Genomic DNA, 17,770 nt, shown 5'->3' on the forward strand with positions numbered 1-17,770 from the left:
TTAGGAGTACTTTTGTCACCAAGTATCGGTTATTTAGCATACAGCTCTCAAATGAGACTCGTCTGTGTTTCTGGATGAGATGATGGCACTCTGTTCAATCTGCTAAATGCCACTGTGCATAGAATAACATCTTGAGAAGCTACCTAATGCATAAGCTGTTTAATGCTATAAAATATACTACCTAAATTAAATGCCACTTACTTTTTCAGAGATGAATTAATCAACATCCTGGTCAAATTCAAAGCTTTTTGATGTATAAAACCTCATAAATTATAGGGGGGCAGGGAGGGAGGTGCACGAGGGAGGGGATATGGGGATATATGTATACATATAGCTTATTCACTTTGTTATACAGCAGAAACTAATACAACATGGTAAAGCAATTATACTCCAATTAAGATGTTTTTTAAAAAACCTTCATAAATGGAACTAGCCCATTAATAAGCAAAGTATAACGAAAACCTGCCTAGATATTTGGGGGTGGGGAGCGCATGTTATTCTGATTGTTTTTTTGCTCCTCAAATTAACAATCTCTGTAGAGGTAAACAAAGACCCCCAATAAGCACTGCTTATTGTCAGCAAGGGAGGCAGCCACTACTATAGCTTGAATTTGGCACAGACCCAAATCCAAGGCAGAAAGAGGAGTTGGAAAGCTTTATGGTGGCAAAAGGGGAAGGTGCGGGCTGATGGAAGGTTGAGGGAGTGGGGAAGCTGGAGGTGGGCTGACTAGAAGACGGGCATCCTACGTAACTGCTGAGGGAGAGCATATTTGGCTTCCCCTTATTGGTCCTAAGAGGATGGGTGTGGGCAAAAATGGCAAGCTGTCAGTTTAGTCCTGACCACTTGGGGCTGATTGCTGCAAAGGTGTGGTTTGACTCTCTGACCTGAACCCCACCTTTGTTGTCTTCAGTCAACTGAACACATGAGGCAACACCCAGAGCAGAGAGACACAGGCTTCTGGCAGGGAACTCTGGGGCCTCAGTTCGATGTCTACCAAGGTCCAAGGCTGCACAAACCCAAACGCATCTTCTGTTGAACACCCTCAGGCAGTTGTTCCTCCTGGCAGCTGCAAGGTGTCTAGAATTCATCCCAGATGTCCATGGGACTGCCTGTTCCTAGTGCCTTTCCCTGAAGAATCGCCTCAGGACATAGCTTTCGCTTTCTGACCCAGCCCAACTGCCAGCACAAATCCACTGTCCTTGCTTTGAGGCTGTGACTCCATCTGTGACATTTTGTTTGGTAGGATACTTGCATGAGTTGAATCCTGGTTACCTAGGGAACTTACAAGACTTGGAGCACTTCCTTGCACTTGACCTAAGGCATAGAAGTGGGCTAAACCAGGCTTTGCCATGCTGGGAGGTTGGAGTGAGGGGCTTGTTAAAGCTGCAGGACCACAGCTCTCAGAGGGAAGGCTGAATTCGCAGCCACACACATTCTTGGAGGGAAGGGCCTCTTCCGGGACAGGGGAGAGTCTTTGAAGTGGAAAGGAAACAAGGATGCGTGGACTCCCAGGATAGTTCTTTTGGAGGTAAATGTGATCTCAACCACTCAGGCAAGACTAGGACCTCAAGTAAGCTGAGAAAGCCCATGCCCTTTGAAGTCTGGAAGCTTGCTCTGGCTCTAGGCCAGGATATACTTTGAACAGTTTGGAAATAAGAAAGTCCCTGGGGTTTTCTACACTGCTTACCTGTGTCTCCTGGCTCTTGCTATTGGGTGGGGAGACAGCAGCCTGCTTGGGGTTCCTGGTGCCAAGCTCATTCCAAAGGGCTGGTGAGGCAGGGTGGGAGCCGCCTCTGTCTCCAACCTGCCAGGTACCATACTTCTCCTAAGGGAGGGCCTTCTGCTAGGCTGACGTCTGAACCTGAACTTGAAAAGGTCAAAGGCTCAAGAGGCTGACTGGTGTCCTAGGAATCTTCTGAAGGGAAGAGGGATTTAGTCATCAGACACAATAGAGAGGTTCTGGACTCCCTCAGTTTGGTCTCATTCTCCCGGAGTCTCCTGCTGCCCAGACCTCATCCAGGTGTCCAGGCTGGTCAAGATGTTGGGTCAAGTCTCCAAAGATCTTATGTGTCTCCTGACCTGCTCTTGGATCAGGGACTCAAAGCTGAGATGGAAGGAGTGGAGTTGGCTGTTGTAGAACCTCAGCAGCTCATCCAGGAGCTGTTTGTTCTTGGCTTCAAGGTCATCCCATACAGGCCAAAGGTCTTCTGGGCAGCACCAGCCCTGCCTTCTCCTTTTCCTCATACTTCTCCACCTTGGCCTGCAATCACCTATAGTCCTAGTATATAGGAAGGCTGCTTCCTACCACCTTCTCACCACCATGCTGAGGTTCTGGAAGACACTGCCAAACTTTTTCAGGGTTCAGTAATGGTCTTTCAGATCTGGTTCACTTTTTCCTGGTTGAAGGTATCCATCCACTTCATGGCCATGTCCAGGGTGGTCACCATGTTCAGTAAGTCCTGGTCTTGCTGGCAGAGGGGATTAGAGAGTAAGTCTAAGGACATCTTCACAGCAGATTTGATGACCAGGTCAGCACTGGGACTCTTCTTCATGTCCTTTCTCAGCCTCCTGGTCTGCTCTTCCAGCTGCTGGAGTTTTCTATACTTCCTTTCACAGTCTCTCTCCACTGCTGACCAGTCTTGGAAGGAATTCAGCTCATGTTCATGAATGTGGCCCTGCTGCCAGGATCTTCAGCTGCAACTCGGTCCTCCTTTTTTTTTTTTTTTTTTTTTTAAGGAGACTTGTTTTACTTAGAGTGGAAAATTCTGCCAAGGACAAAGTCAACACAACCATATGCATGGAACACAAATATATGTATGGAACATTACATATACAAAGGGTGCTTGTAGGGTGGTAGCAATGCAGAAGTAAGAAGTTAGGAACAGGGAAGAATTCTCCCCTACAGGTTTCAGAGGGAGCATGGCCCTGACTTGATTTCAAACTTCTGGCCTTCAGAACTGTGACACAATAAACTTCAATAGTTTTAAGCCACCTCGTTTGTGGTGTTCTGTGATGGCAACCCTAGGAATTGAATACATATCCTCTGTGCAAAGTATTGCCCAGCATGTTAGAGATTCTCTCAAAAGAATGTTCCTCTCTGTTGCTGGAGGTGCTCAAACACAAGTAGGAAGACTACTCAGTGGTGATGTTGTTGAGGAATTTAAATTATTACTTATTTTTAAGAGTCCCACGTAAGCCAGATTCTATAATCTTAAGATATGAAGAGCTTGGAGGGGAATGATTCTGGCATTACATTACAACATTTGGAGGTGACTCTGATGAGTATTACCAGGACAGTTAGATTTTTCTAAATTGGCCCAGTCTTATAAGCTACAGCCACCAATTAGAAAAATATTTTTTAAATTAAATTTATTTACTCATTTATTTTTGGCTGCATTGGGTCTTCGTTGCTGCACGCAGGCTTTCTCTAGCTGTGGTGAGTGGGGGCTACTCTTTGTTGCGGTGCACAGGCTTCTCACTGAGGTGGCTTCTCTTGTTGTGGAGCACGGGTTCTAGGCACGCGGGCTTCAGTAGTTGTGGCACGTGGGCTCAGTAGTTGTGCTTCATGGGCTCTAGAGCACAGGCTCAGTAGTTGTGGCGCACGGGCTTAGTTGCTTGGCAGCATGTGGGATCTTCCTGGACCAGGGATCGAACCTGTGTCCCTTGCATTGGCAGGCAGATTCCTAACCGCTGCACCACCAGGGAAGCCCAGAAAAAGACTTTTTTAAAGTGCTGTTAAGGTCTTTCTCAATGATTTATCCACTTTCAAAGAGTGTTCGCCCTCCATGTGCACTGTGGATTTAACTGCTTTGTCTATATCTTGCCATTTTTCAGACCTAGGAGTGAAAATGTGTTTCAGGTGTGAAATACTGTCTTGAACTAAGAAAGCAGGAGTGACTAAGACTCACCCAAGCCCTCCAACAGAGCCCCAAACTCCTTTCCTGCTCTTAGAATTTAAGTATTAGATGCCTAAGACTGTGGAAACCACCAAACCTACAAATGATTGAGTTATTTGTAGTGAGGTGGATGGACATAGAGTCTGTCATACAGAGTGAAGTAAGTCAGAAGGAGAAAAACAAATACCGTATGCTAACACATATACATGGAATCTAAAAAAAAAAAAAAAAAGGTTCTGAAGAACATAGGGGCAGGACAGGAATAAAGACACAGATGTAGAGAATGGACTTGAGGACACGGGGAGTGGGAAGGGTAAGCTGGGACGAAGTGAGAGAGGGGAGTGGGAAGGGTAAGCTGGGACGAAGTGAGAGAGTGGCAGGGACATATATACACTACCAAATGTAAAATCGATAGCTAGTGGGAAGCAGCCACATAGCACAGGGAGATCAGATTGGTGCTTTGTGACCACCTAGACGGGTGGGATAGGGAGGGTGGGAGGGAAACACAAGAGGGAGGAGATATGGGGATATATGTATACATATAGCTGATTCACTTTGTTATAAAGCAGAAACTAACATACCATTGTAAAGCAATTATACTGCAATAAAGATGTCAAAAATAAACAAACAAAAAGCAAATTTTTTTAAAAATTGCACAAATTTCAAAAGTCTCTGGCCTATGTTCCTTGTTGGAAATGGAGCCTCCTGCCTTTTTAGTGTTAAAGGAGTCTCAGTTTCCTTCTTGAGATTATCCCCCATTATTGGATATTGATTTATTATTTTCATAAAATTGCACATGGGAGCCTGTTGCCTGAGACCAGTCATAAATTATAAAAACGTGTTCAGCTCCTCTGTAGGGACTGATCGTCTTATGGGGAGAATTACCCAGAACTAAATTTAACTGCTTTGTATAGGTTTGCAAGAAGGTTTGATGTCCCTGGCCCTCTAATGAGGAAGGGAAAGTAGAAAGGGGCTAACATTTTCTAACAACCTACTAGGGACCAAATTCTTTGCATGGTACTTAATTTAATGCTCTTAACACAATGAAGCACAATCACCACCTGCTTTGATAGAAGATAAAGTAGAGGCACAGAATGATGAAAGACTTTCCCCAGGCTAGTGAAAGAGCAGAGCCAGAGTCAAACCTAACTTTGTCTGCCTCTGAAGTTAAACCTCTTTCCAATTACTGCATTGCCATTCTAAAGTGGAGTAGTAATATCTCAGCTAGAGGTGGACAGAGTGGTTTTTATTAATATCAACCTAAACCTTGTGCTCTTCAAGTTCTGAGAGATTTGCTCCAAGGCGCCATTAAGAAAGGACACTGATCCAAGGGCTATCAATTAACACGTTCTTCATACACAGCTATAAGCAGCTATTTAAAACCTGGGTAATATCTTCCTAAAAATACGTATCAGTTGTCTGGGTATTTATGCCCTATCACTCTTGGTTTTCCATCCTTGACTCCATTAATAGAATTTTCCTTAATTCCCTTTCTCTTTTTATGGCTTCGCAAGAGGCTAATTTGCAGGCAAAACTGCTAATTTTACAGTTGCTTTCTGCTTCCTCAGCACGAGACTGACTGAGGAATTATTAATAGAAGAATAGGATTCCCTTTTCATCCTTTTGCTACTGACTGTTGTAGGAGGTGGGAAAAACTCCATTATTTAATAACATTTGTTCTTCTTGAAAGGTCATCATTCCAGCCTTTCAGTTTCCACTAAAGTATAGCAGTATCAGCAGCCACAGCCACCTTCTCTTCCTGAAGGGATTCTGGAATTCCTCCAGGTTATACAGTTGGCATAAAACTGTCTTTGAGATCCTCCTTGGGAATGGGGTCCAGCTGGGAAATTCTCTCGGTATTTCTGTGCATTTTCCAAATAGTAATTTCTAGCCACAATTATTTTTAAATGTGCCAGTCACCTACATTCCTGAAAAGGATGCTGAATTTGGAATATATTAGTTGAGAATTGTATTTGGCTGCTCATAGCAGAGAATAGAAATAATAGTGGCATAAACAAGAAAACATTATTTTTCACATAAAATATGTTTTACAATAGACATTCAGGATTGGTATGGTGAGTTCACATTGTCATCAGAGACCCAAGCTCCTTCTGCCTTTCAATTTTATTGTCACTACCATGTAGTTTCCATCCTCACAGCTGACCTATGGTCTCAGATAGCCACTGGACCTATGACTATAAATTTATGATTCTAATCAGGAATCAGAACATAGAGTAAAGGGCAAAAGGGACAGATCAGCTGTCTCTCCATCACTTATGGGACTTTCCCATAGGTCCTCGCAACAGATTCTGTTTATATCTCAAGCTGTAAGGGAGACTGGGAACCATACATAGTCTTTTATCTGGGCACACTGCTGCCTCCATAGTAACTAGGGTTATCTTACTAAGAAGAAAGGGTAGGACAATATTAGAGAGGCAAATAGCATGTCTGCTACATGGAAAAAAGAGAATGACTAAATAAAATTAAGCCAATAAACCCTTACTAAGCACCTATTTTATGCCTGGAGATGAAATAGAAAGTTTAGATTAATTCCTTTAAGGAACAAAAACTTACCTACATTATATACCTCATGTCTTCTTAGCCTAGAATGCTTTTTCCTTCCTTGTTCACCTGGAGAACTTGTATTAATTATTCAAGGCTGTTCTCCAATATCACCTGCTGTCTGATGCTTCCTTGGAAGATTCTTCCCAGGAAGAATTAATCTATTGCCAGGTGCTCAGCTCTGTCCCTATAGCACCTTATCCTTCACCCTACTTCACCACTTAATTCCTCAGAGGCAGTGTGCTGAAGTGAGCGTAACATGAGAAGTAGGAAATGCTGACGTCAACTCCCAGGTCTGTTGCTTACTAGCACTGAGACAGATGCTTTTGCCCTTTGGGCTACAGTTTTCCTGCTGCAGAAGAGAGAACGCTAAGTTCCACTTCAGGGACTTTTGTGAAGATTAAATGGGATTTCTTAGGAAATACTATCCAAAAGAAATTTATATCAGTTATGTCAAAATTAAATCAAACTGATGTGAAAGTCCAAAGCATTTTTTAAAATAGAAAAGGTTATTACAAAATAGTAAGTTTTAAATTCCTGGTAATTTTAATGATTCTAAATCTATATGGACTTAAGATAACCTCAACATAATGTAATGCAAAAGAATGAAAGTGAAACTTCAGATAGAAATAGATAAACCTATGACCTATTAGAATATTATAACACAATTATCTGTGAAAAATTAAGCACAAAGGTCAGTAAAGAGCTAGAAAATTTGAACAACACAACTAACATGTTTGATTTAATGAATATCTATCTATCTATATCAGTCTTGAATCAATGTCAGAGAACACACATCCTATTTAAACACATGCAGACTCTTTATGAAAAACTGTCCTAGGCCATAATGCAATCTCAACCGATTTCAAAGAATTGTCATCATACAGACCATCCTCTCTGACCATAATGTAACTAATGCAGTGAAAAGTTACTCACAAAAATATAATTAAACACAATATAAAATTGGAAATTTTAAAATTTACTTTTAATGCCAACCCGTTAAATAAAATTCTCTACCTACTCTCCAACATCCTCACAGCAGAACTGATCAGAGAAAAATCAAAACCCTGCTGATTGGTCTCATCTTACATTCATGACCATTAAACTCAAGCAGAACTTTAAGATTGCTTGGTATTCATGCTAATTTCACTCATCCTCCTACTCTCTTATGTAACTACTCTACACCTTTTTCTCTTTCCCCAAACCACGACCCCTACTCCCATACTTCCTCTCAGCTTAGACCTTGCTTACTATTTCTCTCAGAAGAAAGAAGCAATCAGAAGATAACTTTAACAAGCTCACACAGAAAATATATTCACCTGTTTCTTCTTTAGCTTTTCTTATGACGCATAAACTCTTCATGTACCCTATGGACTTCAACCCCTCCACTTTTACACCAAGTCCCACTTTCTGTCACCCACTCAAGAATAGCTCCTGCACTTCTCCACCTTATTTCCTATGTCACAAATTTTCATAATCACACAGACATGTAAATTTTCCCATCTTATAAAGAGAACATATTTTCCTCCATGTACTTCCCTCTCCCCTTTTACAGAAAAAAATCCTTACGGTGGCTGTGAGAATCCATCTGGTGACCTCCAACTACAGGGAGTGTAACTGACCAAGAACCCAATTGCTATGCTCTAAAATCTACCTCTACACTTGCACCAAGGCCATGTTTCGCACAAGCGACTTAGTCAGTGGCCAAGTATAGCAGGAACACTAAAGCAGGTACGTTGAGTCCACTAAATAAGACTCCTCTGATGCCTTTGGCTACAACTCTCTGATAGCCTTATGGAAATGTCCTTTAGTCACGTGGTAGTCTATGACGTGTCCATCCAACCTTCAGTCCCTTTCCCCCTCATGAAGGTCAGACTTACAAGCAGTTGAAGGACTATCCCAATCTTTTTAAGCTCTCTCCCCACTTTCTCTAACACAGGTATGTTTCCTAATAAAATCCTTGCACATTTAATTTCATCTGGGAATCTGCTTCTCAGAGGATTCAAACTAATTCACTCCTCTGAAGAGTTTACTTTCCTCACTCTCCATTCCTCTCCTCTCACTTTGTCTTGAATCCATCCTAATCAAGTTTTTGAGCCACAACTCCATTGAAACTGTTCTTGTCAGCAAATTCCAAGACTGCTCAATTGAAAGATTAAACTTCTCCATATTTTAGTTGCTCCACCAGCAGTATTTGATACAGTTCATCCCTCCCTCTTCTTCAAACTGAAAGGCTGACAGGATATACTAAACTGTAACTTGTGTATTCAACTGCTACTCACCTTCTCCATTTAGATGTTTTATACGTATCTCTGATTTAACCAGCCCAAAACTGGGGATTTGATGATCTTCCCTCCAAATATTCATTCTCTCTTAATCTTCTTCAATCTGTAAATGAACATTCCATCCTGAAAGAGGGGACACTACTACATATCCTATGGACATTAAAAGGTTAAGGAGTAATACTATGGACAATTCGATGACCACAAATGTGATAACCGAGATGAAATAGACCAGTCATTTGAAAGACACAATTTTCCAAAACTCACACAAGACAATCAGAATAGGCCTATATCTATTAAGGAAATTGAGTTTGGCTAAAGCTGGTCTTTGTCTTCTCTACATTAGTGAATCACCACTTCAAACAATTGCTTACTTTCTTCCCTGAAAAGCAGTTTCTGCTTATTGGACTGGCCAATATTAATATTTTTATTGAGTAATCAATATTCCATTTATTGAGTGTTTCCTATGAGATATTATGTTGTGCTAGCTGCTTTTGATATATACTTCTTACTTCTTTTAACAACCATCCCATTTAATGGATGAGAAAATTGTAGCTCAGTGAAATTTAGTTGTTTGTCCATTATCCAACAGTTAGCTGAATGGATGACCTGGGATTTTAAAACAGCTGTCTGACTCCAAAGCCTGTGCTTTCTCTATAGCCCCATGCTAGTGCATAAGAAGGTGCCCTAGAACCTATGAATCAATGAGATATCACTGTCCATTCACTAAAGGGTTAATATTTTTGCCTGCTCCTGTTCTAGCTTCTTGGAAGAAGATGTAGGGTCTTTACCTCTACAACATCTACCATGAAGCTCACCCTGAGCATTTGATCTCCTGCTAGTATGCTTTCTGATACATACTGGAAAATAAAACTAGGAAGCCAGGCATGGTTTAGTCATACTTGTTAAACTTTTATGCTACCAGTCAGAAGTGATGTTGACCTTAAAGTTATGATTAGAAGCACACATTCTGAAAAAGAACACAGTTCAATAACAACAAAACCAGTAAGACCTGGGAGAGGCTTCTGAGAGCCCACAGATGATATGAAGCATAAACAGCTGCTATATGATATATTATTGCCTCTGGCATTCACTATTTATGGTGAAACTGTAAGGTGGTACAGTTTTTCCCTGTACACATGTTTTTCAAGAGAGAAGGAGGGAAATCATGCAATTTTTTTGTAGTTTCAAAGGGGCAAGAGAGAGGAAGTGGTTTGAGAGGGACAGAAAATATGGTCCACCCACTTCTGCTATCCATGCCTGCTTTCCAAGCATGTGAACTGAAGTGTAAGAAGTCTGGTAAACTGGAAAGTTAGAGTTGTTACAGACAGATATGCCTTTGATATCATTTCTTTACTACATTTTTATTGAGGTAAAATATAAATAACATAAAACTTACCATTTCAACAATTTGAAGTATACAGTTCAGTGGCATTAAGTACATTCACAATGTTGTACAACCATTACCACTATCTAGTTCCATAATTTTTCTTAATCATAAATGGAAACCACATATCTGTTAGTAGTCACTTCCTATTTCCCCCTTCCCCCAGCTCCTTGCAACTAATAACCTCCTCTCTGCCTCTACAGATTTTCCTATTCTGAAGGTTTTACATAAGAAACCTACATACGGAGGCAAAAGACCTATACACCAAAAACTATAAGATGCTAATGAAAGGAATGAAAGACGACACAAACAGATGAAAAAATATACCATGTTCTTGGACTGGAAGAATCAATATTGTGAAAATGACTATACTACCCAAAGCAATCTACAGATTCAATAAAATCCCTAGCAAATTACCAAAGCAATTTTTCACAAAACTAAAACAGAAAATTTTACAATTTGTATGGAAACACAAAAGACCCCAAATAGCAAAAGAAATATTGAGAAAGAAAAACAGAGCTGGAGGAATCAGGCTCCCTGACTTCAAACTATACTACAAAGCTACAGTAATCAAGACAGTATGGTACCAGCACAAAAACAGAAATATAGATCAATGGAACAGGACAGAAAGCCCAGAGAAAAACCCATGCACATATGGTTACCTAACCTATGACAAAGGAGGCAAGAATATATAATGGAGAAAAGACAGTTTCTTCAATAAGTGGTGATGGGAAAACTGGACAGCTATATGTAAAAGAATAAAATTAGAACAGTTCCTAACACCATACACAAAAATAAACTCAAAATGGATTAAAGACCTGAATGTAAGGTCAGATACTATAACATTCTTAGAGGAAAACATAGGCAGAACACTCTTTGACATAAATCACAGCAGGATCTTTTTTGACTGCCTAGAGTAATGAAAATACAACAAAAGTAAACAAATGGGACCTAATTAAATTTAAAAGCATTTGCACAGCAAAGGAAACCATAAACAAGACAAAAAGACAACCCTCAGAATGGGAGAAAATATTTGCAAACGTAGCAACTGACAAAGGATTAATCTGCAAAATGTATAAGAAACTCATGCAGCCCAATATCAAAAAAACAAACAACATCAGAAATCGGACAGAAGACCTAAATAGACATTTCTCCAAAGAAGACATACAGATAGCCAAAAAACACATGAAAAGATGCTCAACATCACTAATTATTGGAGAAATGCAAATCAAAACAACAATGAGGTATCACCTCACACCAGTCAGAATGGCCATCATTAAAAAATATACAAACAGGGGAGAGACCTTCAAGATGGTGGAGGAGTAAGACGTGGAGATCACCTTCGTCCCGACAAACACATGAGAAATACATCTACATATGAAACAACTCCTATAGAACACCACTGGCCCCTGGCAGAGACCTCAGACTTCCCAAAAGGCAAGAAACTCCCCATGGGCCTGGCCATGTGGCTGACAGAGTCTGGGTGTTCCAGCCAGCTGCCAGGCCTGTGCCTCTGAGGTGGGAGAGCGGAGTTCATGACATTAGTCCACCAGAGACCTCCTACCTCCACATAATATCAAATGGCGAAAGCTCTCCCAGAGATCTCCATCTCAACGCTAAGACCTAGTTAGTTCCACTCAAGGACCAGCAACATACAGTGCTGGACACCCTATGCCAAACAACTAGCAAGACAACAACACAACACAACCCAGTAGCAGAGAGGCTGCATGAAATCATAATAAGGTCATAGATACCCCAAAACACACCACCAGACACAGTCCCACCCACGAGAAAGACAAGATCCAGCCTCATCCACCAGAACACAGGCACCAGTCCCCTCCACCAGAAAGCCTACACAAGCCCCTGAACCAACCTTACCCACTGGGGGCAGACAACAAAAACAACGGGAACTATGAACCTGCAACCTGCAAAAAGGATATCCCCAAACACAGTAACTTAAGCAAAATGAGAACACAGAAAAACACACAGCAGATGAAGGAGCAAGGTAAAAACCCACCTGACCAAACACATGAAGAAGAAATAGGCAGTCTACCAGAAAAAGAATTCAGAGTAATGACAGTAAAGATGATCCAAAATCTCGAAATAGAATGGAGAATATACAAGAAACGTTTACAAGGATCTAGGAGAACTAAAGAGCAAACAATGAAGAACAACACAATAAATGAAATTTAAAATTCTCTACAAGGAATCAACAGCAGAATAACTGAGGCAGAAGAACGGATAGGTGACCAGGAAGATAAAATAGTGGAAATAACTACTGCAGAGCAGAATAAAAAAAAATGAATGAAAAGAATTGAGGACAGTCTCAGAGACCTCTGGGATAACAATAAACACATCAACATTCAAATTATAGGGGTCCCAGAAGCAGAAGAGAAAAAGAAAGGGACTGTGAAAATATTTGAAGAGATTGTAGCTGAAAACTTCCCTAATATGGGAAAGGAAATAGTTAATCAAGTCCAGGAAGCACAGAGAGTCCCATACAGGATAAATCCAAGGAGAAACAGGCCAAGACACATATTAATCAAACTATCAAAAATTAAATACAAAGAACAAATATTAAAAGTAGCAAGGGAAAAACAAGTAAAACATAAGGGAATCCCCATAAGGTTAACAGCTGATCTTTCAGCAGAAACTCTGCAAGTCAGAAGGGAGTGGCAGGACATATTTAAAGTGATGAAAGAGAAAAACCTACAACCAAGATTACTCTACCAGGCAAGGATCTCATTCAGATTTGACGGAGAAATTAAAAGCTTTATAGACAAGCAGAAGGAAAGACAATTCAGCACCACCAAACCAGCTTTACAACAAATGCTAAAGGAACTTCTTTATGCAGGAAACACAAGAAAAGAGAAAGACCTACAATAATAAACCCCAAACAATTAAGAAAACAGTAATAGGAACATACATATCAATAATTACCTTAAATGTAAATGGATTAAATGCTCCAACCAAAAGACATAGACTGGCTGAACAGATACAAAAACAAGACCTGTATATATGCTGTCTACAAGAGACCCACTTCAGACCTAGGGACACATACGACTGAGAGTGAGGGGATGGAAAATGATATTCCATTTAATCTCCAAAATTTACAAGCATCTCATGCAGCTCAATATCAAAAGAGCAAACAATGCAATCCAAAAATAGCAGAAGACCTAAATAGATATTTCTCCAAAGAAGATATACAGATTGCCAACAAACACATGAAACGATGCTCAACATCACTAATCATTAGAGTAATGCAAATCAAAACTACAATGAAGTATCACCTCACACTGATCAGAATACCCATCATCAAAAAATCTACAAACAGGGCTTCCCTGGTGGTGCAGTGGTTGAGAGTCCACCTGCCGATGCAGGGGACATGGGTTCGTGGCCCGATCTGGGAAGATCCCACAAGCCGCTGGGGCCGTGAGCCATGGCCGCTGAGCCTGCACGTCCGGAGCCTGTGCTCCACAAAAGGAGAGGCCACAACAGTGAGAGGCCTGTGTACCGCAAAAAAAAAAAAAAGAAAATCTACAAACAATAAATGCTGGAGAGGGTGTGGAGAAAAGGGAACCCTCATGCACTGTTGGTGGGAATGTAAATTGATACAACCACTATGGAGAACAGTATGGAGGTTCCTTAAAAAACTACAAATAGAGGCTTTCCTCATGGCACAGTGGTTGAGAGTCTGCCTGCCAATGCAGGGGACATGGGTTCGTGCCCCGGTCCAGGAAGATCCCACATGCCATGGAGCGGCTGGGTCTGTGAGCCATGGCCGCTGAGCCTGCGCGTGCGGAGCCTGTGCTGTGCAATGGGAGAGGCTACAACAGTGAGAGACCCGCGTACCACAAAACAAAAACAAAAACAAAAAAACAACTACAAATAGAACAACCATATGACCCAGCAATCCCACTACTGGGCATATAACCTGACAAAACCATAATTCAAAAAGTGTCATGTACCATGATGTTAATTGCTCTATTTACAATAGCCAGGACGTTGAAGAAACCTAAATGTCCACTGACAGATGAACAGATAAAGAAGATGTGGCCCATATATACAATGGAATACTACTCAGCCATACAAAGAAACAAAACTGAGTTATTTGTAGTGAGGTGGATGGACGTAGAGTCTGACATACAGAAGTAATTCAGAATGAGAAAAACAAATACCATATGCTAACACATATATATGGAATCTTAAAAACAAAAAAAAGGTTCTGAAGAACCTAGGGGCAGGACAGGAATAAAGATACAGATATAGAGAATGGACTTGGGGACATAGGGAGGGGAAAGGGTAAGCTGGGATGAAGTGAGAGAGTAGCAAAGACATATATACACTGCCAAATGTAAAATAGATAGCTAATGGGAAGCAGCCACATACCACAGAGAGGTCAGCTCGGTGCTTTGTGACCACCTAGAGGGGTGGCATAGGGAAAGTGGGAGGGAGATGCAAGAGGGAGGAGATATGGGGATATACTTTAATGTATAGATTCACTGTGTTATAAAGCAGAAACTAACACACCATTGTAAGGCAATTATACTCCAATAAAGATGTTAAAAGAATTGTTAAAAATAAAATACAATAGGCATAATCTACACAAAAGAAGAAATCTACAAACAAGAAGTGCTGGAGAGGGTGTGGAGAAATGGAGACCCTCTTGCACTGTTGGTAGAAGTGTAAATTGATACAGCCCTTATGGAAAACAGTATGGAGTTTCCCTAAAAAACTAAAAATAGAAGTACCATATGACCCAGCAATCCCACTACTGGGCATATACCCAGAGAAAACCATAGTTCAAAAAGACACATGCACCCCAATGTTTATTGCAGCACTATTTACAATAGACAGAACATGGAAGCAACCTAAATGTCCATCAACAGAGGAATGGATAAAGAAGATGTGGTACATATATACAATGGTATATTACTCAGTCATATAAAGGAATGAAATTGGGTCATTTGTAGAGACCTGGATGGACCTAGAGACTGTCATAGAGTGAAGTATGTCAGAAACAGAGAAACAAATATATATTAACATGCATATGCGGAATCTAGAAAATGGTATAGATGATCTTATTTGCAAAGCAGAAATAGAGACACAGACGTACAGCATGAATATAGGGATACCAAGGGGGAAAGGGGGTGAGGGTGGGAGGAATTGGGAGATTTGGATTTACATATATACACTATTGATACTATTTGTAAAATATATAACAAATGAGAACCTACTATAAACTCAGAGAACTCTACTCAGTGCTCTGTGGTGAACTAAATGGGAAGGGAATCTAAAAAAGAGTATATATATATATATAACTGATTCACTTTAGTGTACAGCAGAAACTAAAATAACATTGTAAAGCAACTATACTCAAAAAAAAATTAATAAAAAAAATAGAATCATACAATTTGTGGTATTTAATAGCTGACATCTTTCATTTAGCATCATGTTTTCCACATTAACCCACAATATACCATGAATTAGTACTTCATTCCTTTATATGGCTGAATAATGCTCCATTGTATAGATAGTCCACATTTTGTTTACCCATTCATCAGCTGATGAACATTTGGATGTTCCTACCTTTTGACTATTGTTGAATAGTGCTTCTTGGAGATCATTTTAGATGCACCCAAATCTATCTGTCAAGTGTTGAAGACAGTCGCAGTAACTCCACTCTTTTTCCAAGTGCCCTAGGCCTCACACCTTTGCACAGGCTGCCAGCTCCACTCCCACACTGGTGAATCAGTTTCAATTTCATCTTCTCCAAGTCCCTCTTCTTTTACTCTACATTAACAAGCTCTTCACCATGCAAGTCTCTACCTCATGCTCTTCCTTGTTTCCTTTTTTCATCACAATTTTTAAAAAATATCTTTATTGGAGTATAATTGCTTTACATTGTTGTGTTAGTTTCTGCTGTACAGCAAAGTGAGTCAGTTATACATATATATATTTATATATATACTCTTTTACATATCTGCTGTATAACAAAGTGAATCAGCTATATGTATACTTATATCCCCATAAACCCTCACTCTTGCATCTCCCTCCCACCCTCCCTATCCCACCCCTCTAATGGGTCACAAAGCACCGAGCTGATCTCCCTGTGCTATGCAGCTGCTTCCCACTAGCTATTTTACATTTGGTAATGTATACATGTCAATGCCACTCTCTCATTTCATCCCAGCTTAACCTTCCCCCTCTCCGTGTCCTTAATCCATTCTCTACATCTGAGTCTTTATTCCTTTCTGGCCCCTAGGTTATTCAGAACCATATTTTTTTAGATTCCACATATATGTGTTAGCATATGGTATTTGTTTTTCTGTTTCTGACTTACTTCACCGTGTATGACAGATTCTAGGTGCATCCACCTTACTACAAATAACTCAATTTTGTTTCTTTTTATGGCTGAGTAATACTCCGTTGTTATATGTGCCACATCTTCTCTACCTGTTCATGTCTCAATGGACACTTAGGTTGCTTCCATGCCCTGCTTACTGTAAATAGAGCTGCAGTGAACATTGTGGTACATGACTCTTTTCTTTCTTTTTTTTTTTTTAATGGAAGAAAATATTTTATTCAAAATAAGCTGTTTTCCCTGGCACTTTTTCAGGAGAATCATTGATCTTCTTTATATAGTATACTTTTGTATGGGATACATAAATACATTCTTTTATCTTTTTTTTGAATTTTTGAATTTTATTTATTTTTTTATACAGCAGGTTCTTCTTAGTCATCCATTTCATACACATCAGTGTATACATGTCAATCCCAATCTCCCAATTCATCACACCCCCACCCCCACCCCCCGCCGCTTCCCCCCTTGGTGTCCATATGTTTGTTCTCTACATCTGTGTCTCAATTTCTGCTCTGAAAACAGGTTCCTCTGTACCAGTTTCCTAGGTTCCACATATATGCATTAATACACGATATTTGTTTTTCTCTTTCTGACTTACTTCACTCTGTATGACAGTCTCTAGATCCATCCATGTCTCTACAAATGACCCAATTTCGTTGCTTTTTATGGCTGAGTAATATTCCATTGTATATATTATCACATCATCTTTATCCAGTCGTCTGTCGATGGGCATTTAGGTTCCTTCCATGACCTGGCTATCGTAAATAGTGCTGCAATGAACATTAGGGTGCATGTGTCTTTTTGAATTATGGTTTTCTCTGGGTATATGCCCAGTAGTGGGATTGCTAGGTCATGTGGTAGTTCTATTTGTAGTTTTTTAAGGAACCTCCATACTGTTCTCCATAGTGGCTTATCAATTTACATTCCCACCAACAGTGCAAGAGGGTTCCCTTTTCTCCACACCCTCTCCAGCATTTGTTGTTTGTAGATTTTCTGATGATGCCCATTCTCACTGGTGTAAGGTGATACCTCATTGTAGTTTTGATTTGCATTTCTCTGATAATTAGTGATGCTGAGCAGCGATTCATGTGCTTCATGGCCATCTGTATGTCTTCTTTGAAGAAATGTCTATTTAGGTCTTCTGCCCATTTTTGGATTGGGTTGTTTGTTTTTGGAATATTGAGCTGCATGAGCTGTTTATATATTTTGGAGATCAATCCTTTGTCCATTGATTCATTTGCAAATACTTTCTCCTATTCAGAGGGTCGTCTTTTCATTT

General features: G+C 40.3%; 1 pseudogene; it reads right to left on the reverse strand.

Annotated features, from left to right (window-relative positions):
* Positions 1–1,932: 1,932 nt before the first annotated feature.
* Positions 1,933–17,770, reverse strand: part of LOC115860480 (bridging integrator 3-like) — an 87,510-nt pseudogene continuing 71,672 nt past the window's right edge.

The sequence above is a fragment of the Globicephala melas genome, chromosome 1 (genome assembly GCF_963455315.2).
Source record: "Globicephala melas chromosome 1, mGloMel1.2, whole genome shotgun sequence".
Taxonomy (NCBI): domain Eukaryota; kingdom Metazoa; phylum Chordata; class Mammalia; order Artiodactyla; family Delphinidae; genus Globicephala; species Globicephala melas.